Below are 24,359 nucleotides of genomic sequence, written 5' to 3'. Positions count from 1 at the left end.
CATGTTCTAAAAGAACTTTTATTATTACTATATGAAAATTTGTCTGGATGAATATTGCTCAGATGGTACACTTCAGCTACCAGGCATGCTGTCAGGATGCCACTGGCAGTATTTCATCTCATACATATCTGTGTTGCTTGGAGCTTTTAATACCAACTGCATGTAATTTCCTGGCTTCTAGACTTCTGAAGTTCTCTTGTCCCATCTCAGAGTATCTTCTATGTACTCTCTATATTTTGTAACTACCTAGCTGTTTACATGTCATCTCTCTTGATAGAACAGAAGCTCCATGAGGGCAAGAACTGTCTTCAACTTCACACTTAACTATGGTAACTGGCACATAGTAAGCAGTTAATAAATGCTTATTGACTTGACCTGACTTCCAGGCTCTGAAGGCCAAAACCAGATAGAAAGCTATCATGGAGTCTCGTTGGATTTCTTCCCAGATTTATAGCCATTTTGTCATTTTATCTTCTCAAGAGCCTCTGATGCTCACTATCTGAATCACTTTGGGAAAGTCCTTTAACCTCCCCAGACCTTCGTTTCCTTAACTGTGAAAAATGGGGGAATCATATTGTTAATCTTATCTCTTCCTGTTTCCTCTATGACTTAACTGCTGTGCCCTCTTTTTGATGCTACACATCTCTTTTCATACATCTTCAATCCCTTTATTTGGGCCTTGTCCTTAGCTTATAAACATGATGGATTCTTCCTTATTGTAAATAAATCAAACAACAAAAATGAAACTTTTCCTTGAGTCTGCTATACCTACAAAACTTTTCTAACCATCTCTCCTAGTTCCACTTTTTCTGGAACCATCTCTTTTTGGCATTTCTTATGGTACAATAGTATTCCATTGCATTCATATATCATAATTGGTCTAACCTTTCCCAGTTGATGGGCACTTCCTTAGTCTCTAGTTTTTTCCACCATGAAACAGAACTAACACACATATTTTTATACATATGTGTCTTTATCTTCTTTCTTTTATTTTTTTTGGGGGGTACAGACCCAATTCCAAATTCACTGCTCTTTCCATTATAGTTGCTTGCTTCCTCTAGGGGAACTTTTCTGTAGCAGTGATTCCAAGGAGTTAGATGGTATCAAAGCTAGAAAAAATTGAAGAGATGCTAGCATTTGACAGGTAAGAAAAGTGAAATCCAGAATGTTGAAGGCATTTAAAAGGGGTCATACAGATGGTTGGTGACAAAGTCAGAATTAGAACTCAGGTCTCTAGACACCCCACCCCAGCCTTGGGGACACTTTCCATTAAGCCTTGGCTCTGCAGAATCAGTCCTGTTTTGTGATTGAATGGAAATAGAAAGACTTGTTAACAACAATAAAGAACCAAGATTTGTCTTTATCATTCTTTTATAGGCTCCTGGTTATAAACTGTGCTCAAAGACACACAAAATATGTTTTTAATCAACAGCCTTTTACATGTGTTTGCATTTTTGTTCTTTATGTGTCTAACAATGCTTTTTAAAAAAATGAATAATCAATAAGAAGATGATGGAATTCCTTTAGATTTAGGAGTTTTGTATTTTTCTTTTTAGTTAGTTACTAGGTTAAAGGCAAGATGTTTAGTTTAGTTTTTTAGGTTTGGACTTGGGATTTTATTAGTCTAAGTAATTCTAAATATGGAAACTCCTTCTACTAAAGCAGGTCAGTAATTCATCCTTAACTATTAGTCTTAGAGACTGTTTTGCCTTTTTTTCATGTCTGGCACCAACAGTGCTGGGTATGTAGTTGCATTTGATACATTCTTGTTGAATGAATGAGCTGTGGTCACTGAAATAAAGGTTAAGAAACTTGCTGTAGTCCCACAGCCAGCATGTTTCAGGGTCAGAACTTGAATTCAAGCCTTCCTGACTCCAGGGCTGCCACATATGAATGAATGAATGAATGAATGAATGAATGAATCATTTATTAACCACTAACTCAGTATAAAACATGGTGCTAATGTTGAGGTCAGAGTTTGGGAAAGCAGTTCAAGTGTGAAAGAATTCACTTAGACCTTCTCTGTAGCCATTGGTGATGAGATCACCCCAAGAATGTTGGGGTACTAACTGAAATGCCTAGTGTCCTGAAAGAATTCACTTGGACAGTTTTCAAGTTAAAGAAAGGCATTTATTGGGTTGATGCACCCAAGTGGGCCTACTTAGAGCCCCAGTGGGCTTTACTCCTTGTGGGAGGCAGAGTATAGGCATCCTAAGGGAACAGAGCGGCCCCTGCTTCCCATAGAAGGCAAGAGGTGGTTAGCCAGGTTAAGGGGATGGTTTCAATACAATTTTATGGAATGGGGGAAGGGGGCAAGAGAATGGGAGGAGCAGGTATGGCTCTAAAATGCCTGCGATATCAGGTAGTCCTGAGGCGATAAGCAAAGGGAAGAGCAAAGGGGAGGAGAAGAGTTGTTCTGGAATTGAGGGTGTTTTGTGAAAGCACACAGGTAAGTCCACAATGGGTGCTTCAGGGCCTAGTCTTCTTGGATCACTTTTCTGCTTGGTCATATCCTGCGTCTTTTCTCCTATTTCACTCTCTGCTCGCTCCATCGGCCTCAAGCACTCTTTTCTACCTCGTCACTAAAGTCTGTGGGCACAAATAGAAAAGTAACATAATATTGTCCCTGAGCTCACATTCTAATGGAGGAGACAATGTACATGGAAGATTTCAGCCATAAGTCAGATGGAAAGGTTCTGTGGTCCTTAGGGTAGAACAGCAAAATGGATGGCAATGCTTCTTCTTTAAAGTCATTTCTATTGATAATATCATATCAGTTCTTATAATGAGGCATTTGACATTACCAAGGACTTTGGTGGCAAGACCTCTCCTTTCTAGATCTTCAGCAGCCATGGCCATACCCCTGCAGGAGCAGTTGCTGGGCTGGATACCCACAGGGATTGCTTCCCAGGATGACGGCTAATGAACCAGGCTGGAAGCACTGCTCTTTGAAAGGTCCAGGGTGCTGGGCTTTTTTCCATCAGGGTCTGGGTGGATTTGGACGGTAGTCAGGTGGTAATGGTGGTTTGATTTGCCTGGCACATGCTACATCCTGTTTCTCCCTTAGGGTGCCCTGCTGCTTCAGCTAGGCTAGCTTTCCTGCTCTGTGTGTGGCACTTGGTTGGCAGTTGGCATTGTATGGAACGATGCCTCTCTGGAGGCATCATAAATGTGTTTTAATGGCTTGGACAAACTTTCTTAGTGGTGAGGGAAAATGTTCTCACATGCTAAGAAAATGTTCTTTTTCTGTTTTTGTCTTGTTCATGTATGCCTTTAATTATACTCTGTATGGGCCTCCAAGAGATGGACTGGGGCAAAGCAATTAGGAAGTGACTGTGAACCATTCCCTGGAGTCTCATGGAGAATTAGAGACATGGGCATGAAGTAGTTTTAAAGGAGAGAAGAAATAGGCACAGGAACATTGGACGGCAATATTAACTGAAATGGCAACTTTCCTTATCTTCTAATGGCCAAATAGAGGACACTGCCTGATGTTCTTCCACATCAGTTCTTTTTTTTCCATGTTGGTACGTTTAGATGACAATCCTAGTTTTGGCCTCTATTTTCTTTTAGCCAACCAAATAGTGCTCATGGAGTCTTGAGTTTATTTTCAATTCTTCCCTGCCCCTCTCCCCTTATAGCTCATCAGTTGTCCAGACTTGCTGACTGCTTTCTCAGATTTTCTCATATCACATCCACTTTTCTTCACTCATAATGCAACTACCCTGGTATAGACCCTTAGCACCTCTTGCCTGTCCTGTTGCCATTGCCTCCTAATTGGTCTTTTTTTTTCTACTTCCTCCCTTTCCAATTTTCCCCCCCATGCAGCTATGCAGATAATTTTCCTAAAGCATAGGTCTGACCATATCACTCCTCAAGATTCTTCAGGGGTTCCCTACGGATTCTTGGATAAAGTACAAACTCCTCAATTTGGCATTTAAAGTCTTTTATGATATGGTTCCTATCTACAACTCCCTACTTATTTTACATGATTCCCATTCACATGTTATTTTCCAACCAAACTATCCTATTTGCGTTTCCTTGAACTTTGTGTTCTGTCTCCCACTTACATGCTTTTGCATAATATTTTTCCAATCACATGTAAAGACAATCTTTTTTTTTTTTTGCTTTTTGGAGGGCAATTGGGGTTAAGTAACTTGCCCAAGGTTACACGGCTAGTTTTCTTTTGTGTGGGTGTTAGGTGTCTGAGGATGGAACCGAACTCAGGTCCTCCTGATTCTGGGACCGGCGCTTTATTCCTAGCTTCCCCAAAGACAATCTTTAATGTTCATTTTTGGATAAAATTTTGAGTTCCAAATTTTCTTTCTCCCTTTTTCACTCTCCTCCCTCCTCCCTAAGATGGTAAGCAATTTCATATAGGTTATTTGTGTGTGATCATGTAAAACATTTCCATATTTGTCATGTTGTGAAAGAAGAAACAGAAAGAAGAACAAAAAGAAAAAAAATATGAGAAAAATAAAGTGAAAATAGTACACTTCGATCTGCATACAAACTTCTTAAGTTCTTTTTCTGGATGTGGGTAGCATTTTCATCATTAGTCTTTTGGAATTGTATTGGATCATTGCATAGCTGAGAATAGCTAAGTTTATCACAGCTGATCATCACACAATGTTGCTGTTAATGTGTACAATGTTCTCCTGATTCTGTTCATTTCACTTTGAATCTGTTCATATAAGTCTTTCTGAAATCCTTCTGTTCTTTATTTCTTATAGTATTCCACTACATTCACATACCACAACTTGTTCAGCCATTCCCCAATTGATGGGCATCCCTTCAATTTCCAATTCTTTGCCATCATGAAAAGAACTACTATGAATATTTTTGTATATGTGGGTCCTTCTCCCTTTTTTATGACCTGTTTGAGATACAGACCTAGTAGTGGTATTGCTGGATCAATGGGTAAAGAATGCATGGAATATTTGTAAAAGCACTTAGCATAGTGCCAAGCACACAGTGTCAGCTAGTATTGTTATTGTATCTTCCTGACTCCAGACCCTAACTGCCCATTTATTATCATTGTTATCACCTGCAGTCCTTCAGAAGCATAAAAACTTAGCTTAAAACCTTTTAGGAAGATTAGCTTAAATAGTGAGTAACCAGATACTCTCCTCCCCAATTCCATAACCCAGGTGAACTCAGAACAGCTTCATTACCCTCCTTTCTACCCCCCCCCCCCACATAGCCTTGTGACCTACACAGATCATTGTCATTCCTCAAAATAATTTAATTAACATTTTATTTGAGTGTTATGGTTGGAGCAGTATCTCCTAAGATCCATGCCACATACGCTAAGCTATTTTACCCATAAAAGGCAATGAAACTGTCTTTAGGACTTTCTTGGACCAAAGAACTAAGGCTCAGATTGGTGACATGATATTCTTGGTCACCCATACAGAAGCCCAGGCCACAAAGATTTAGGGACACCTCAGGCTTGACATGTGTTTCTGTCCAGGTGTGGCATCATGACAAATGCAGAAGCAGGGAAACTCTATCCAACTGTATCCTTATTGGAAGTCCTTTTCATGTTATTGTTAATTAAACTTCTTTCTATTAAATGTTAGTTTATTAGTATCAGTCAGTCAATAAATATTTATTAGCTGCCTACTATGTGCTAAACTATGCCGAGTGCTGGAGATACAAATGAGGAAAAAAGAGACAATCCTGTCCTCAGGGAGAATACAACCTAATGGTGTCAAACAATATACAAAAGGAACTTTAAATGAAGGATGTGAACCACGGAAGGTACCTCGCTGGGGGCACGATGAAAAAGTCAGAGAAGTCCCAAAGTAGTGCAGCCAGGTGAAAAATGAAGAAATGTTCTTAAATTACAAGTGTCTAATTGTACTTCAACTTAAACCATTGGACTTGCCTGGGCCAAGTCTGGCACACAAAAAGAACTTGGTTTATGACAAATGTCATAAGTGCAAATATTGTTAATTATGGCTCTGATGCTCTTCTAAGCAATTTGAGTGCACATCTCAGGAGCTGGTGTTCTTAAAAATTGAACTTCAAGTGGAGAATACAACAAAAGAGGGAATGACTTATTTAGTCATCTCAGTTGTGTTCAACTCTTTGTGATGTCATTTGGAGTTTTCTCCGCAAAGACTCTGGCGTGCTTTACCATTTCCTTCTCCAGCTCATTTTACAGTTGAGAAAACTGAGACAAACAGGGTCAAGTGACTGGCCCAGGGTCACATAGCTAGTAAGTGTCTGAGGCCAGATTTGAACTCACAAAATGAGCCTTCCTGACTCCAGGCCTGCACTTTTTCTACTGTGCCACTTAATTGCCCAGAAACAACTGTGCCTCTACCTAATCTTTGGTTACCTCATGAATACTTCATTCAAAAGACTCATACCTGGGTATCCAGAACCTTCACAAAGGAGGCGTTATTTCTTCCTTTTAAAATTCACATGTGATACCAAAAGAATCTGGAGACTCCTGGCACTCCTAGTAAAGTTTTTATGTTACATAATAATTTTCAAACAATGCAACTTTAGTAATACCATGTATGGTGGCATTACCAGAAGAAGCACCTTCCTCTTCTAACATTCGCTGGATCCCATTATGACCATTTGGATCTGCATTCCTACCATCAACATTTGTCTCAGTGCCATTGCAATTCTATCTGAGAGGCCTAGTGTCTGGGAAACTCTTGGACTGCTTCAGACTTTTAGAGATGTGGTAGGATCTAACTGGGCTCAGGTGGCAGATGTGGGGTTCTTTCAATGTCAATGCAACATTTTTAGCAAAATGGTTCTACAATCCAGTGATAATAATTCCCATTTATAGTGTGTCTTAACAGTAAGCACTTAATAAACATTACTTACGAGGTCACAGAAATAGTTTTTTTTGCCTTAATTTCCTCAACTGTAAAATGGGGATAATAATAGCACCTACCTCCAAAGGCAGTTGTGAAATTAAAATGAGATAATGTTTGTAAATCCCTTAGAATAGTGCCTGGCACATAGTAGGCATTATATAAGTACTAACTACACTGCTGCTGCTGATTTTACAGATGTTGAAACTGAGATTCAATAGTTTATGTGAGGTCATACAGTTATTAGGTGGCAAAGCCAGGATTTGAATCCATGATAAACATTCTAATTGCTTAGCTTGATTTGACTGGAAATCTCTTCTCTGATAAGCCACCACCCTGGTTCAGGCCCTCATCACCTCATACCTAGACTATTGCAATAACTCTCTGCCCTGAGTTTCCCCCTATCCCACTCTAACATCCATGGAATTTTCAAAGTGATCTTAAAGTACAGATCTGACTATGTCACTTCTGATTTCAATAAACTTCAGTGGTTCTGCATATCCTCCAGGACAGAATGTAAAATCCACTGCCATTTTTTTTTTAAGCAATCAGGGTTAAGTAACTTGCTCAAGGTTACATGGCCGGTTATTTCTGGGTATGGTGCTGAGTGTCTGAGCCCCGGATTTGATCTCCAGATCATCCCGACACTGGAGCCGGTGCTTTTACTCGCTGAGCCACCTGGCCGCCCCTGAAATCCACTGGGTTTTAAAGTCTTTCTTAATCTGTCCCCTTTCTACTTTTCCAGTCTTCTTATGTTATACTAATCTCCACATATCCTATGATCTAATAACAAGGGACTCCTTGCTGTTCCTTTGTACATTTTAACTGGCTACTCTCCATGTTGCGAATTCTCCTCTCCCTCACATCCACCTCCTAGCTTTCCTGATTTTATTTGTCTCAGTTAAAATCCCACCTTTTGTGAGAAGCCTTTCCCAGTCTTCCTAAATGGTTTCTCTCTGGGAATATTTCTAATTCATCTTGTGTATATTTTGTTTGACACATAGTTGTTTGCATGTGTCTCCCTTTAGACTGAACTCCTTAAGGATAGGGACCTAGTGGTTAGCCATGGGCCCAGTACATAGTAGGTGTTTAATAAATGCTTATTAACTTGATTTTATGAAGTGTTTCATCTTGATATCTTCATCAGTTCATCAAATTTTGCTTTTGACTTTAAACTACATTTTCAGTGACTTTTTATTTTAAACAGTTTCCTAAGAAAATCACAAATAAAAGATTTATAAAAAATCCTTATAATCATTAAAAAAATAAATAGATAAATTCATTCCAAAAATCTTTCTGGCAGAAGACCAGACATTGAAAATATATGTCATCATCTTCATTTTTTTGCCCAATGAATTTTACTTAGGAAAATGCAACAGGTGGTTCCAAAGTCTATAAGCTCTACCTTCATTCTTAAGGTAGAATTGCCATCTGGATAACTCTCAATTTCTTTTTTTTTTTTTAGTCATATCTCAACTTTATATATTGTCCACCTGCTACTTCTACAACACAATCCTGGATAATAAAATTTTGTGCATGTTGTCTTAATTTCTACTGCATGGGGAAGGAGAATTCATCAAGAAAAGCTTTAACCACCATGTGGAAAACCTTGAAAGTCCATGCTTTTGCCTCAAAGTTCAATTATTATCTTTTATCCATTGCTCAATCCATTTCATTATCTGATCTAAATTATTCTCTAATTCTTCTGGTACATTGCTGGGCAGCAGTGTGCTATTTCATGGTTGTAGGAGGCCATGGCTTCTTCATAAAGAATTTGGAAAATTTCACACTGAGCATTGTCCTGTAGTTTCTTTATACTGTATCCCCTCTTTTCAAGTCTTGTATATAATACAGAATTATCTGGTTGAAGTACAAAAATGATATGAAACCATCGTTCAGGGAAGAAGTCACAGCCATGGTAATCAACAATAACTCCCCCTTCTTTCATTTTATTTTCTAACTCATCAACTACTCTATCTTCATCCAAAATGGGACATTCATATTCTTCATCAAAGCCATCATATAACTGTCCTTCTTGTGCTAACTCGCCCACATTAACGTATGTCAGTCCTGTTCTTGTTGCAAGTTCTTTACCTAGTGTGGTCTTTCCAACCCCTGGTGTACTAGTGAGCAGGATGTTGGGCAGCCTCATGGTCGCGGTGGCGTCGGCTCCGCCCCGCTCGCCTGCTCCCCACGAGGGAGCAGCAGGCAGAGCATAACTCTCAATTTCTGATGTGATCTGGTTCATTATATATCGCTATTTATATAATGTGTACCTATGTTAGGAATCAACCTTATTATATTTGGACTCTGCATCACAGCTATGAAAATGTTGTTGTTAAGTTATTGTAGACCCCAAAGGATTAAAAAATCCCAATTAAAGCTTTAAACTGGTCTGGGCAATGGCTTCCAGAAATAAATGCTTGTAGAGGTTATCAAACATAGAAAGATGGCAGATAAAGAAAAGGTTGAACATCCATTCCAGAGAAATAAAGAGATCTTTCAAATTCATTTCTAGATGATACTTTGTATGTGTGGACATATTTAGCAGAATAGGAAGTGGGTTTACCAACCACATATAGCAATCAGAATCCATTAGGAAACTTTGCGAACAATTTGCTAGTTTCATTAAAAACAGAAAAATAGATTTAGGAGTGACTGTAGAGGTCATAAAGTCTAACCCTCTCATTTTATAGATAAGGAAACTGAGCTATAGATAGGTAGAATGACTTTCCCAGGGTCACACAGTTACTGTATGAGATAGGATTTGAATTTAAACATTCCTGACTTGTAGACCTTAGGACTGCATCCTCTTGGCTGTGTGTTTTCATATGGATTTGAAGGCTCAACTTACTGAAAAAAATTATCTGATTCATCTCTTTAAGGCCTGCCAATACAAATTTGTCTGCTCTCAGTAATTCATCTGGTCTGATCAATATTTGGTCACCCGGTAGCACAGTGGATAAAATGCTGGACCTGGAATCAGGAAGACTCATCTTTGTGAGTTCAAATCTGAGCTCCCACACTTTCTAGCATATGAGCCTGGTCAGGTCACTTAACCCTGTTTGCCTCAGTTTCCTATCTGTAAAATGAGATGGAGAAGGAAATGGTAAACCACTCTGTATCTTTGCTATGAAAATCCCAAATGAGGTCAGGAAGACTTAGACATGATCGTAAAACAACTGAATGACCAATAGTTAACATGTAAGCCCATGTTTACATTTGGAATAAGGTAATGCTATCTGGAAATTTTTTTTTGTCCTTTCTAATTAGTCATAGCTCAAGAGTGGACTTGAGCCCCATCGGGAGCTATTTTGCCAGGAACATTAAAATGAATGACAAAAGTGGATCTGTTTGTGCTTGACTTCACAAAGGTAGGGACTTTTTTTGACTTTTGTTTTTAAAGACATGACTCACTCTACCTTCCAGCCAAACAGATCTACTTATTGTTCCTCTCACACAATGTTGCATCTCTTACCTCTCCTTCTTTGTACAGACTGCTCTGAATGGCTAGAATGTCCTCTCTCTTCACCTCTATATTTTTGAGTCCCCACCCTTACCCTAGTTTCTTTTCAAAATTCAGCCCATGCACCACCTAGCTCTCTGTAAATGCCTCCCACCAAATAACCTTGTATTCATTTAGTATTTTACATTTACTTATACATAGGCATGCTGATAGAATTTAAGCTCATTGAGGGAAAGGACTTTTTTTCATTTTTGTCTTTGTATTCCCCAGTTCCCAGTGCACTGATTATCACATGTTTAATAAGTGTTTGTTGATTAATTGATTGTCCACTCCAGTATCTTTAGTATAGTATTTCCATTCATTTGGGGACTTTAATGGAAACTTCGAAGAATGCAGAGAATATAGAAACAATGGAGGAAAAGAGAGAGGAGAAAGGAATATAGTTTACCTAAGATACTAAGAAGATGGTCAGGGAAGAAAAGAGAGAAAGGTAAAATGTCTGTCAGGATTCTAGACTTGTAGGGTTTCAGTACCCCAACCAAATCAGGAGAAAAAATGTTGGTGGCCCAGTGGGTGGCAGCTGTGGTCACTATTTTGTAGCAATTTTTTTAATCATATCACAGCTAACATATATGTGGCCTTTTAAAATTTGCAAAGAGCTTTACCTATATTATCACCAATTTAATTATTGAAATATAGGTCCAGTTAAAAAAAATCAGTGATAGTATCACAAAATATAAGAGTGGGGAGGGATCTCAGAGGTCATTTAGTCCTACCTCACTTGACCAATGGTCTTTGCTTAAGGACATCTAAATGAGCAGGAACTGTGCCAACCAACCATTTCGACTAACAGTTAATTGTTTAATTTGAAAAAAATTTGGATTATTAACCTGCATAATGGCTGAATCAGTTGCAAATGTAGACAGAGCCACAGACATAAAATGTTTAATCAGACTGAGAAAAGGAATAGAAATTGCATAAGAAGATTTGATCACAACAAACCTGCTTGAGGCTATATGCAGAGGAAGATGTTTTCTTGGCTTGTCAACATTCTCAGATAAAATCATACTTCTGTGAAAAAAAATGATCCTTATCAACTTGGCCCTGGAATATTGCTGCAGCCTTATTATTTTCTGTGCCTCCAGCCTTTCCCCTTTCAATCTATCTCACATTCTATTGCAAGATTAATCTTTTTCAAAAACATTTAATGATCTTTATTGCAGAATAAAGATCAAACTCCTACACATTTTATACAAAGCTTTGAACAATATGGTCAATATTGTTTCAGTGTGTTACTTTCTCCTACTTCATTATGGAATCCTTTGGTTTTAGTCAGACTAGTGTACTTGCTGTCCTTAAATGGGTTTTGGTCTTTGTTAACAACCTTTCTCCTTTCCGGGAGCTTTTCAGTTCTCAGTGCAATGTTTTAAGAAGTACTTTGATAAGCCAGAGTGCATCTCAAGGAAGGTGACCATGATGGTGAAGGTATTGGAGATAATGACCAATAATTATTTGTTTGAAGGAGCTTCTATACCATAGAAGAAACCCACTTAGGAGTGATAGGCTAGCCATCAAACTTTTTGAAAGGCTTTCACATAGGAGAGGTATTAGGCTTACTTTGCTTGGCTCTGGAGGCCAGAATGAAGAACAATGGGTGTAAATCATAGAGAGGAAAACGTTGACTTCTGAACAGAGCAGTCCAAAAGTAGAAAGGTTGGCATTTGGGAGGAAATCAGTTTTTTTACTAGAGGTTTCCAGTAGAGTCTGCATGACCAATTTCTATAGGGATATTTAAAGGAGGGATACTTTTTAGGCGTAGTTTCCTTCCAAATATGAGATTTTTTGATGCACTTCTTTTTACCTGCCCATTGTCTAAAGTTCAGCTCAGGTCCTACCTCCTTAATGGATGATTTTTAGACCCTTCTTGAAACAGTCCAGAATTAAAAGTGTTTTTCCCCTCCTTTGAATGCTTATCAGTCTCATGTCTGGGCCACTCAATTTGGACTAACTAATGCCTTTGAATTAAAAAAAAATGTGTATGTAGTATCTACCCAACTAGATTTCAAGCCCCAAGTGCAAGGACAAGTCTAATCAATCAATCAATCAATCAATCAGTCAATCACTAAGCATTTATTAAGTGCTTACTGCCCACCGTCTTAAATGCTGAGAATAAAACGACAAAAATCAAAGGGTCACTTTCTTTGAAATGGTTTATATTCTAATGGGGAAGATCCTGTTGTTATATATATATGTACAGAATATGTACACAAATAAATGCAAGATAGTTTTGGGAGAGAGTGTGATGGCTGCTGGAGTAATGGGATCAGGAAAATCTTCAAGCAGAAAATGACTGTTAAATTGTGTCTTGAAAGAAAACAGTAAATCTGAGAGACAGAAATAAAGATGGAGACCATTTAAGGATAGGGGACAGGCAAAAGTAAAGGTAAGGAGATGAGAAATGGAGAGTCATATATTCAGAATGCTGAGTGAGTCCATACAAAGACCTCAATTATGAATATATTATCTTTGTGCACTCCTACACAGAGTAGTCTCAGTAAATGATTGATTGAATGAATTTTGGTTTGTCATATAGATGTAGCATTAAATAAAAAAAATTATTTTAGGGCTGCATTTACAGAAACAAATTGGTTTAAGTGGGAGAAAAGACAACTTGTACCACATCTGTGTTCATACACCTTGGTTATCAACTACTTGTTTTAGAGATGATGAATGGTCATCAGAATTCAACTATAATGTTCCTCCTCCTAATAAGTTTATAAGCATAAGCACAAAATTACATATCTCCAGGAAGTGATACAGATACATCTTGGGTCAAGAAAATAGTTGCAGAGACACTTATATCATTACCTGTATATTTGTTTGGCTAGGCCTGTAATTTCATCGGTGTGGATATTTTTTCTACCCTTTAAGCCTTTCTAAATTGTGCTAGTATCCTCTTTATTGTCCCTTTGTAAATCTTCCATAGTAGGGTCATCATTCTTCTTATCTTTATAATGTCTTAAAAGTGGATTAAATGACAATTCTCTACCCATTACACCATACTTTTCAGGTTTTTTTTGTTTGCTTTTTGGAGGGCAATTGGGGTTAAGTGACTTGCCCAAGGTCACATGGCTAGTTTTTTGTGTTAAGTGTCTGAGGCCGGATTTGAACTCAGGTCCTCCTGACTGCCACCTAGCCGCCTCTACACCATACTTTTCAAAGATAAGCCTGGAAAATTTCTGCCATTTGGTTGTTCTGTCTAGCTTCAGGGCTGATGAATATTGTTGGAGAAGTTCAAGAAATTGTATGGATTGCATCTCTTTTAAATGTCCACCATCTTTTCCCTATATCCTGATTCCCCTTCTGACTTCTTTATTTCTGTCACTGACACTTTTTTTTTAATTAGTACAATGTTTGCAACCCTACTTTTTGGTAAAAACAAAAAATGTTAGAATCTTTTAATTAACATTGAGGGTCCTCCAAATTCTGGTGTCATCCTATCTTTCAAGGCTTATCCTGAAGCCTGACCTCAATGTAACCTGCTTTCCAGGACAACTTGAGTACTCACCTTTCTCTAGAAAAATTTGATGCTTTTGTGCCTTTGCTCATATTGTACTTGGAATTTTCTCCCCTCCATATTTCTGATTCATAAAGTCTATCCATCTGTCAAGATTTAGCTCAAATGCTTCCATTTATATTACTTTGTCCTCCTGAGCAATCAATGGGATTTTCTTTCCTCAGAATTCACTTGGTACTTGCTTAAACCCCTCTTGCTCACTTATAATTTCTTATTTTGTATTTGTATGTATATGGGTATACATTTCCTTTCTTTATCATTAGCTTTCTAGGGGAAGGGTTTCCTCATATATAAATGTTAGATTGCTCCCCATTACCTAGCACAATATCCCCAAAGGATTCATTTTTCTTCCTATTTAATTAGATTGATTTGAAGAATCAATTTGAGTCAAAGGATTCAGACATGGTATCCCATGTGTCCAAATAACATTGACACCAGGTCAGGAGCTGGACCTGTGACCCAAAGATTTAACAATGTGTGGCATCTAAACCAGAGGAAATTTTCTAAGGATTCTATTGGGACATCATGGAAACTAATTACTTGAATGTGTGAATTCACAGAAAAGGACCAAATCAATGAATAGTTATGATATTCAGTACAGGTTTTATGGTGGTCTATTCCAAAGCAAAAAAAAGTATTTTTTCCTAATATTTTTAGATTAAACTTTTTTGTTTTTAAGTTAGATTAGTTTATTGAAGGGCCATAAATATAGAGAATAAACACAGAATTTGACCTTGCAATAAACTTTTCATTATTCTGCTGCATATTCATCATCAACATGAACCATACCTGGAGCTTGAATTTTTCTACTTTTATTTTTCCTCCTTTGCCTTCCATTCTTTCCTCTCTTTGATTCCATATTTTATATCAATTTTCTGTGTTTCTTCATCCATTTTTCCATTCCCATTTTGACTGGCTGCTTGTTTTCTGTCATGTCCAATGAGAATAAGTGAAAGAAATAATATTTTTTTTTTTTACAGATTATATTACTTCTTTGCCTCTTAGGGTATTTACAAGCGGCTTTTAAAAAGCTTGTATCATTTTAAAATGTCCGACAAGGGCAAGAGCTAACTCTTCTTTTCTTCTATGGAGATTGATAGGGTTATTATGCCAAGAACCAAATCTGGTCTTTTCCCTCTTTCTTTGATTTTCAGTGGTGGTGGTAGTGAGTGGGAATGAGCTGCCCCTGGAGGCTCCAGTTTTTCCCCAGCCTAGATATTTGCCTGGGTAGTGTCTTTGTGGAAATTCATACTAATATCCCTCTCCTGACCTTTCTGAGCCCCTGGGAAGATATCAGAGTTCATTCTCTCCCTAGAGACTCAGGCAAAGAAACTGGACTCTGTAGAGGTACTCCGGAAAAATAACCAAAAAAACCCCCAACTTTTTACTTTACTGTTTTTCTTTGTTAATGGGGGATTTCTAGGGAAAATGTTAATGGAATCTGGGATGGTATATAGGGAAGTAACTATAGCAAGAAAAACAGAAAAGTATCAATAGGTTTTTATATTGGATTGAGAATTAAGAGAACAGGTTTCTAGTTTTGGCTCTGCCACTAACTCATTTATGGGATCCTAAGCAAATCACTTCCTTTCTCTGGGCCTTAGTCTTTTGATCTGTGAAGTGAGAAGTTTGGACCAGATGATTTCAGAGGTTCCCTCCAACTAATCAATAATTTTAAGATTCATCTTTATTAGCTTCTTATGCAACTATTTACTTTAAAATAAATGAAGATCAATACATAAAATGGCATAAGAACTTTTCAGTCACCATTTTTGAGTTTCCATAAGGATTTTTGTTATTCATTCCTGTTATTATTTTTTATGTTGCAGAGGACTGGCCAATGAGCACAGTCTTTGTGAATATGCATGGAATGCTCAGCTGATGTAATCCCCACATGAAGCTTGGAGTAGGCCTAGACATTGTAAAAATACATTTTATTGGTATGTTTTGTTCATAAAGTACAGTTGTCGAGTCTAGGGGTGCTGGGACCCTGAAATTCAAGGGCAAACGATGTGGGTCCTGCCTCAAATGAATTTGACCCATGCCTTCTTTCAACTAGAGACAAAGTTTGTTAGAACACCAATTGGGGTGGGTGAGATTTAAGAATTTGTGCTTTTGGCCAGATTTTAAGAATCTGAGCATTTGTGTTGCTAATACAGGCAGGCCAGATTCTTAAGGAATCTTAGCACTTTAAAGGAGTCAAGATGTGCGGAAGATGTGGATGTGATCTAGGAATGGGTAAGTAGTCTTGGAACACAAGAGCTGTCTATGGTGGGGCCAGGTGCAGACAATGAGAGCCAGGATGAAAAAGGATTAGCTCGGAAGGGCTGGGTGCCCCAGGTGCATGCCAGGAACCTGGGCCATGTGGGAAAGTCAAGGGGCTTTTCCAATTAGGGGTTCAGATCCCATCCCCATTACAGTCGCTTCTGGATATATTGTACCCTCTTCCCCCATCAGCAATTGGAACCCTGGTCTTTTAGGTAAAAATACCTTATGTGACTATTCTGCCTAACAATGCAGTCTGACTTCTGTAAGAGTAGGCCCTCATCCCTCTGTCCAAGAGAAGGAGGTATGCTTTACTGGCCCTTCTCTAGGACCATCTAGGACCATTACTGGTTATTTACTTACACTGAATTTAGCTTCTTTTAGTGATCTTTTAACTTGCATTATTACAATTACTGTGCCCATTTATTTTTTCTTCTTATAAGGTTAGAGCTCTGTGATGGACTGTTTTCTGGGTTCTGCTTTATTAGCTTGGAATTATATTATTAAGTTCTTTGCTAAGATTGTCCTAAGGAGTGACCTGCTAATATCCCAATCTTTTTTAAAAATTAAGTTAATTTATTTATTTACTTTTAGTTTTTAACATCCCAATCTTTACCTCTCATTGTGTCATTAGAAAAAGGGTCTCTCTTTCCTTGAGATAAATAGAAATGAAAAAAAAAAGATATGAAAGTGAAAAAACCTAGTATACAATTTAGATTTGTGGGATCTGAGGTTATTCACTCTTTGAAGCCTAGAAAGCCTAGAAAGGCTTACATCATAGCCTTCTTCCTATTTCCTTTACTCTATAGTTCTACTGGAGTACTCACTATTCAAATCAAGTCAACAAGCATTTTCCTTGTTTTTGTTGTTGTTTATTCAATTTCATCTGACTCTTTGTGACCTCATTTGGGGTTTTCTTGGCTAGAGTGGTTTTGTGATTTCCTTCTCCAGTTCATTTTATAGATGAGGAAACTGAGGCAAACAGGGTTAAGTGAGTTGCCCAGGGTCACACAGGTAATGCTTATCTGAGACTGGATTTGAACTAGGTCTTCCTGACTCTAGGCCCCTCTATCCACAATACCAAAAAGCATTTAGTAAGTGCTTACTGGCCCATATAAATGAAAGCAGAAAGACAAGTAGTCCCTACACTCAGGGAGCTTACATTCTAATGGGAAAAGACAACATACAAAAGGAAGTTAAAAAACCTGGAGAGAAATGAATACTTTGATGGCTTGGCTGTCATCCTTAAAAATGGAAGTTGTAGGAAAGAGCAAATCAGAGAAGGAGGCCACAGGGGAAGCTGGTATTCAATATGAGAAGTTCAGGGGAACAGGGAATTTCCAGAGTGAAGAATTTTCTGTGGTATGGTAGAGAAAGCCTATCACTCTCCATAAAAATTCCCACTTCTTTGGCAAATGACTCAACTCTTTAAGTCAATGCAATTAAATCCAATAGCTAATTATGTGCTTATATAAGCACTGTGGTACATACTGGAGGTGGAGGGTGAGTAGCAGAATACAAAGTTTATATATGAAATGGTTCTTCCCTTGTGAAACTTTTGGTCTACAAGGGAAATATGATGCAGACATATACAAAGATAATATAAGAATTTATGATGACTGAAAAAAGAGATGTATAAACAAGTGCCAAGTGAGTTTTGAAGAAGGAAATCCTATAACCTCCTAGGGAGATCAAAGAAATCTCATTACAAGATGTATTTGAGACAGGATGGGTAGACTTAAGAGTAAAAATGTGAAGGAGGACATTCCAGGAATAAGGAATGATGTAAGCAAAGACATAAAAGTAGAGGATTTAAAAAAATAGGGAATGATGAGTTCATACTCTGCCTTGGAGAATAAAAAACATGAAGGGAGAGTGTCAGCTTCTCTAGGCTTTGTAGAACAAACAAAAGTGGGAATACCCTCAGATCCTTTAAGTCCCCCTTGAATATTAACCTTTTAACCTCTTTTAGCAGGTAGGTAGCTGGGCCTGGAGTCAGGAAGATCTGAGTTCAAATCTGGTTTCAGACACTAACTATGTTATCTTGGGCAAATCAGTCAACCGCTATTTGCCTCAGTTTCCTCATCTGTGAAATGGGGATAATAATAGCACCTACCTCCAATGGTTGTTGTGAATCTGAAATGAGATAATCTTTGTAAAGCATTTAGCATAGTTCCTGGAACATAGTAAGCACTATGTAAGCATAAGCTATTGTTAGAATTATCTTTATCTTTCCCCCTAGTTCTTACACTTTAAAACCCTTTCCCCAGTGTGTTTGGAGGAGGGCATTTCACCCTACATAGCACAGATCCTAAACCTTGTCCTTTGCATGTTTTCGTTTTGACAGACTGAATGTTTTTATTTGACACTATAAACCATTCTCTGTTAGAAGTTAGCTAGGGTCATAGGGACAGGATTTCAAGTTTCCACACAAGTGTAAGTTAACACTTTGTGTTGCAGCAGTCATCCCAGATCAGCCATGACTATATTTCTTCTGAGACCTCTGGGGGGACGAGGGGAGGGAATGGTGCAACCTCTATGTCCTGACTTGTTCTATCCCTTCCAAGAGGAGGCAATTAACTTGAAATATTTGGTGTTAAATTAATTGAGGGCAGTACAATTATAAGCCATTCTGACTTTAGTCTTTGAATACCATGCCTTGGAAACTACTTATTTCCCCAAAGCTAATGAGAAGGAAATATTTAAATTCTGTATACCACAAAATTGTTGTACAAATGTGGGTTATTGTTATCATTTAGCCTGATCTAAACTCAAGCTGATGATAATTAATATCATACGGAATTTAACCTTCTTGCAATTGGCCGTTACTATAGAATCCTGAGGGGTATATAAGGCAGGGTAGTGCTGATAATATTGATATTATGCCCCCTGGAATTCAGCAGATAAGAGTTGAAATCCAGGCTCTGCCACTACCTAGATGCTGGATCTCAAGTTAGTTACTTTCGTTATCTTTGAAGTGAGACCCAGTTCTAGCATTGTGTGATTCAATTAAATAATGAGGAGGGTGGGGGAGAAATGATGATGGAAATCAATAGATGTGTTTTGGAAAAATGAATAGCAGATCTACATTAATGAAAAGCAGGTCATCCAGAAAATGGACATAGGGAGTGGGTACAATTTATTCATCCAGTGCTGACACTGCTATTTTGCTTTTAAGCTATGTGGCTAGTTCAGTTGTCCACTATTAAAGGTATAGGTGTGTGTATTTATAGATATATGTCATTTACATAGTGTTTTGCATGTTTTATGTAAGAGAGACAGCTCCTGGTTCTTGTTCCAAAGTGTCTGACTCTTCTGATCCCATTTGGGATTTTCTTGGCAAAGATACTAGAATGGTTTGCTATTTCCTTCTCCAGCTCATGCACTCTGGGCTATGGCCAGTTGTCTTGACTTTTGTCCTGCCACTGGACTTTGATGACTCAGGAAGAGAGAGTGAGGATGAAGACTTTGGGCAATTCTACCTCACTTAAATCCAATTCACCCATGAGTCAAAAAGATGAGGAAACTGAGAACAACAAGGTTAAGTGACTTGCCCAGGGTCACAGTTTGTATGTGTCTGAGGTCGAATTTGAATTTAGGAAAATGAGTCTTCTTGACTCTGGGACTGAACTCTATTCATTGTGCCATTTAGCTGCCCAGGAAAGGTAGAATAGCATAGTAAATAAAGTATGAGACTTGGAATAAAAAAAAAATCTGTGAACCCCTGTTCAGAAATTTACTAGCATTGTGAGCCTGGGTAAGATACTTAACCTCTCTGCCTGAGTTTGGTCCTTTGTAAAAAGGTGATAATATCACTTATCTCACTTCTTGTGAGGATCAAATGACTTACTCTATATAAAATAGGTCTTATAAGGTCTTAAAACAAGCCAAGGTATGTTGGTGCATGCCTGTAATCTGGCTACCAGGGAAGTGGATGCTGGTAGATCTCTTGAGCTGTACTAAAGCAGACAGACTAAAGCAAATTAAGGGTAACCTACAGACCTAAAACCTGTTTGGTGAGTTGGGGGATGTCTACCCTAAGCATGTGAAGACTTTCCCCAGCAGATGAGAACACTTTGTTTCAACAGGTTCCATGAAGGAAGCTGAAGTAGGCTCTGTAGAATGCTAAGAGCCTGGTCAGACATCAGAGAGGCCAAGGTCATCCACTGTATCCCTGGACATAGCAGGTCATCTTGACTTTGTCTTGCTACTGGACTTTGATGACTTATGAAGAGAGAGTGAGGCTAACAACTTTCTTCAGTTCTGCCTCACTTAAGTCTAATTCACATGCAAGTCAAGGTGTCATCCTGTGTGATGTCATTGGTTCTCTTCAAAAACAAAGGATGAGCAACAACAACAAGGGCTAAAGACAATTGTATGTCCACACTGAATAAGAAATCAATATGGCTCCAGTATGATGTGCTACCAGGTGTGTGCAGGGGGCACTAGGAGGTTGGAAACTAACCAAATCGAAGCTCCTGTGCCCATTAGTGATACACTCAGTCCTATGAAAGTCTACTACTCTTCTAACCTGGGCAAAATAAAGAGACACAATCTCAATATTCACCCCCCCCCCCCGAAAAACCAACCAAACCACAAAAACCAAAACCCAAACCAAAACATTAACTTAGAGCATTATATAAATATAACCGATTTTCCTCCTTTTTCTCCTCCTCCTCCTTTTTTCCTTCCTCTTCTTGTCTTGAACAAGTTTCTCTCTCTCGCTCTCTGGGCCTCAGTTTCTTAGTCTGGACAAAATGATCTCTAAGGTATTTATTTTATACTAAATCATCTCTGAAGTCCTTTTTCAGCTCCAAATCTATGATCTTATGTTTTCTCATTTGATATGATAGACCTAATAGATGGAAATGCTAGCACACAATCTAAAAATATTATCTGCCTAGTTTTGGAATGTCTTACTTCGTGAAATAAAACACAAGGTTTTGTCTTGCATATTAAAAAGATTCCAGATTTCCTGAATATACATTCGCTGATAATAGTAATACTAGTTTCTTTCCAGTTTATACTCTACCTATCTGCTCAAGTGATATTTCTAAAGCACAAATCTAACCAAGTCTCTCCTCTGTTCAAAGAGTTCCAGTATTTCCCTGTTGCCTCCAGGATAAAATACGAAACCACTGTTTTGCTTTCAAAGTCTCTGATAGTCTGGCTTCAGCCTATCTTTCCAGATTTATTATGTGTTTCTCCTCTTCATGTACTCTGTGTTCTATCCAAACTGTCCTATTGGCTCTTCTTCATAAGACAATCCATTTCCCCTTCCATGCTTGGAATACACTCCCTCTTGCCCTCTGTCTTTTAGAATTCCTAGCTTTCTCCGGCATTCAGTTCAATTGCTACTTCTCACATGCAACATTTCCTTTTCTCTGCTGTGACTAAGGCCCACTACAAATTACTTTTTATTTAATTTGTAAACATTTTGCATTTATTTAAATGTTCACAAATAGGGTTTCTTTTTTTGTTTATTTTGCTTTTTGGAGGGGGGAAGGTAGGGCAATTGGGGTTAAGTGACTTGCCCAAGGTCACATGGCTAGTTTTTGTGTTAAGTGTCTGAGGCCGGATTTGAATTCAGGTCCTCCTGACTCCAGGGCTGGTGCTCTATTCACTGAGCCACCTAGCCACCCCTACACTAATAGGTTTTAAAAGAGTAGAAATGTTAGCTCCTTGAAGGCAAACCAATTTTGTTTTTGTCTTTGTATCTCTGGTGCCTGGTATAGTATATGGCACATAGGTTTAGGTTCAGTCATTATTCAGTTGTGTCTGACTCTCTGTGACCTCATTTGGGGTTTTCTTGGGAGAGATACTGGAGTGGTTTGCCATTTCCTTCTCCAGCGCATTTTACAGATGAGGAAACTGAGGCAAACAGGGTTAAGTGACCTACCTAGGGCCCCACAGCTCGTAAGCATCTGAGGTCAGGTTTGAACTCAGGAAGAGGAGCATAAACACAGTGAGCACACAAATGCAAATTTGAATGGATTGAATTTACATGTTGTACTTTATGTCTATAAGGTGCCATGATCAGATTTGATCTTTGAAACAATGCTGTGAAGTAGATTAATCAATCAGCAAAAACTTAATTAAGTTTCCATCGTGTGTGAGGTATTGTGCTAGGTACTGTGAATACCAAGACAAAAATGAAACAAACAGTCCCTACCCTCCAAGAACTTACATATCATTGGAGGAGAAACTAGGTACATAGATAAATAGATACAAAATAGAAAAATGTGTTAGGTAGATGAAATATCATTACTTCTCTGTTAGAGGTTATGCTTCTAATGCTTTGTGAGCAAAAGAGCTTCATTTTTATTTATTTAATTGAATTTAACTGAGAAAACCAAAGCTCAGACAGGTTAATTCATTAGCCAAGGTCACTTGACTAGGTGTCGATGCTCCTGAGGTCTTTTGGTCTTGATTTAACCAGGTAGCCTGGAAAAATAGACAGTTCCCCAGCAATCTCAGACAGTTGGATTATATTTTATAATCCAGTCATTTAAAAAAATAATTTATTTATTTACTTTTAGTTTACAACATCCAGTTCCACAATCCTTTGAGTTTCAAATTTTCTCTCACTCCCTCTTCTCCCTGCTCCCCCACCCATGGTGGCATTCAATCAAATATAGGATCTACAAATACCTTAATATTAAACATTAGTCAGGTTGTAAAGAAGGATTATAACTAATGGAATGAACAATGAGAAGGAGGAAAAACAACAAGACAAGAAAAAGAAAGAGAGCAGGTAGTTTGCTTCAATCTGCATTCAGACCCTGCAGCTCTTTCTCTGGATGTGGACATCTCTTTCCATCGTGAGTCCTTTGGAGCTGTCTTATATAATCTTACATTGCTGAGAGGAGCCCAGTCCATCAAAGTTAGTCGTCACACATATATTGTGTCTGTAATTATATGCAAATTTCTCCTGCTTCTGCTCTCCTCACTCAGAATCAGTTTATATAAGTCTCTCTAGGTTATTATGAAGTCTGTCTTCTCCTCATTTCTTATACCATAATAGTATTCCATCACAATCATATACCACAACTTGTTTAGCCATTCCCCAATTGATGGGCATCCCCTTGATTTCCAGTTCTTTGCCTCCACAAAAAGAGCTGCTATAAATATTTTTGTGTAATCCAGTCATTTTTGATAACCATAGATGATGTGACTATAAACTAGTGAGTTTGAATTCCCAAGCCCTTCACCAATTGGTCTCATTACTTTTTGGAGGATTCCGTCTCTTTAGTTGTGTAACTGTTCAACTTTAAACAGAACCACAGGGCATTTTTCTTATTCTCCTGATATTAGAATGGAATTTTGGTGTGAAGGATAAAGCAATATTTGGATGAAGTCCCTTGGACCTTTCTGACTTCAAAGTAGTTTCCTAAGTGATGGATTATGGATCACTGACAGATCTAACATAATTCCATGGCCTCTAATGGATGGGATCATTCCCTTTATGGCTGGCAAATGATAAAGAACTTAAAAAATACTTACCCCAAGTGAACAAAGCAAAATGTCTTTGGTAGTTACCTCAGAAGTTGGCCTTTCTTCAGTAGTCTAGCTGTATTTTCAAGATTTTCTCTATGTTGCTGATAGTCATTATTGAATACACTAATGGGCTGAGCTTAAAAAAAAAGTCTGACCAACTAGAGTCCTCTGAAAAATTTCATTTTACTTCAGTTAAGGGAATTTTTTTAAACAAATAAGGCAAATGCTAAATTTGAAGGGACAGTTATAATGGTATAACTTGTGTTTAAAGATCTTGGGTTTGATCAATCTGCTTGCCTTCTCAGTAGGTGAGGGAGGGGCTAGAAGGATTTGGTTACAAATTGAAATAAAAAAGATGAATGTTAGAGAAAGAAGCTTAATAAATGGAAGGTAGCATTGCTTTTACTAAAAACAATCAAGCAAACCAACCAAAAATCTACAACAGAATATATTGATTCACCTGTGTGGTGGGGTTGTGAGGTTTAATCCATGGTATTTCAGACCTGTTTCTCCATTGTTACTTCTATTTCTTTATATTCTGCTTTCATCTTTATCCCCTTTTAGAAAGGAATTTTAGAAAGGAATTTCTTAATGGAAAATGTTTAATAATGGCTTTATGCACCACCTCCTATGGAAAGCTTTTCTTGGTCTCCCTAGTTGGTAATGAAGTGTGTGTGTGTGTGTGTGTGTGTGTGTGTGTGTGTGTGTGTGTGTG

General features: G+C 38.1%; 1 protein-coding gene and 1 pseudogene across 3 annotated transcripts in view; one reads left to right on the top strand and one right to left on the bottom strand.

The window, feature by feature from the left end:
• LOC138145372 (protein FAM9A-like) overlaps positions 1–24,359 on the top strand; it is a 650,020-nt gene that overhangs the window by 39,931 nt on the left and 585,730 nt on the right. The window lies entirely within an intron of this gene.
• Positions 8,302–9,048, bottom strand: LOC138145329 (adenylate kinase isoenzyme 6 pseudogene; annotated as a pseudogene).

The sequence above is a fragment of the Petaurus breviceps genome, unplaced genomic scaffold (assembly GCF_028583685.1).
Source record: "Petaurus breviceps papuanus isolate PSGF00001 unplaced genomic scaffold, PetGlider_PUasm1.0 90734, whole genome shotgun sequence".
Classification (NCBI taxonomy): Eukaryota; Metazoa; Chordata; class Mammalia; order Diprotodontia; family Petauridae; genus Petaurus; species Petaurus breviceps.
This window is presented reverse-complemented; position numbering and strand designations above follow the sequence as displayed.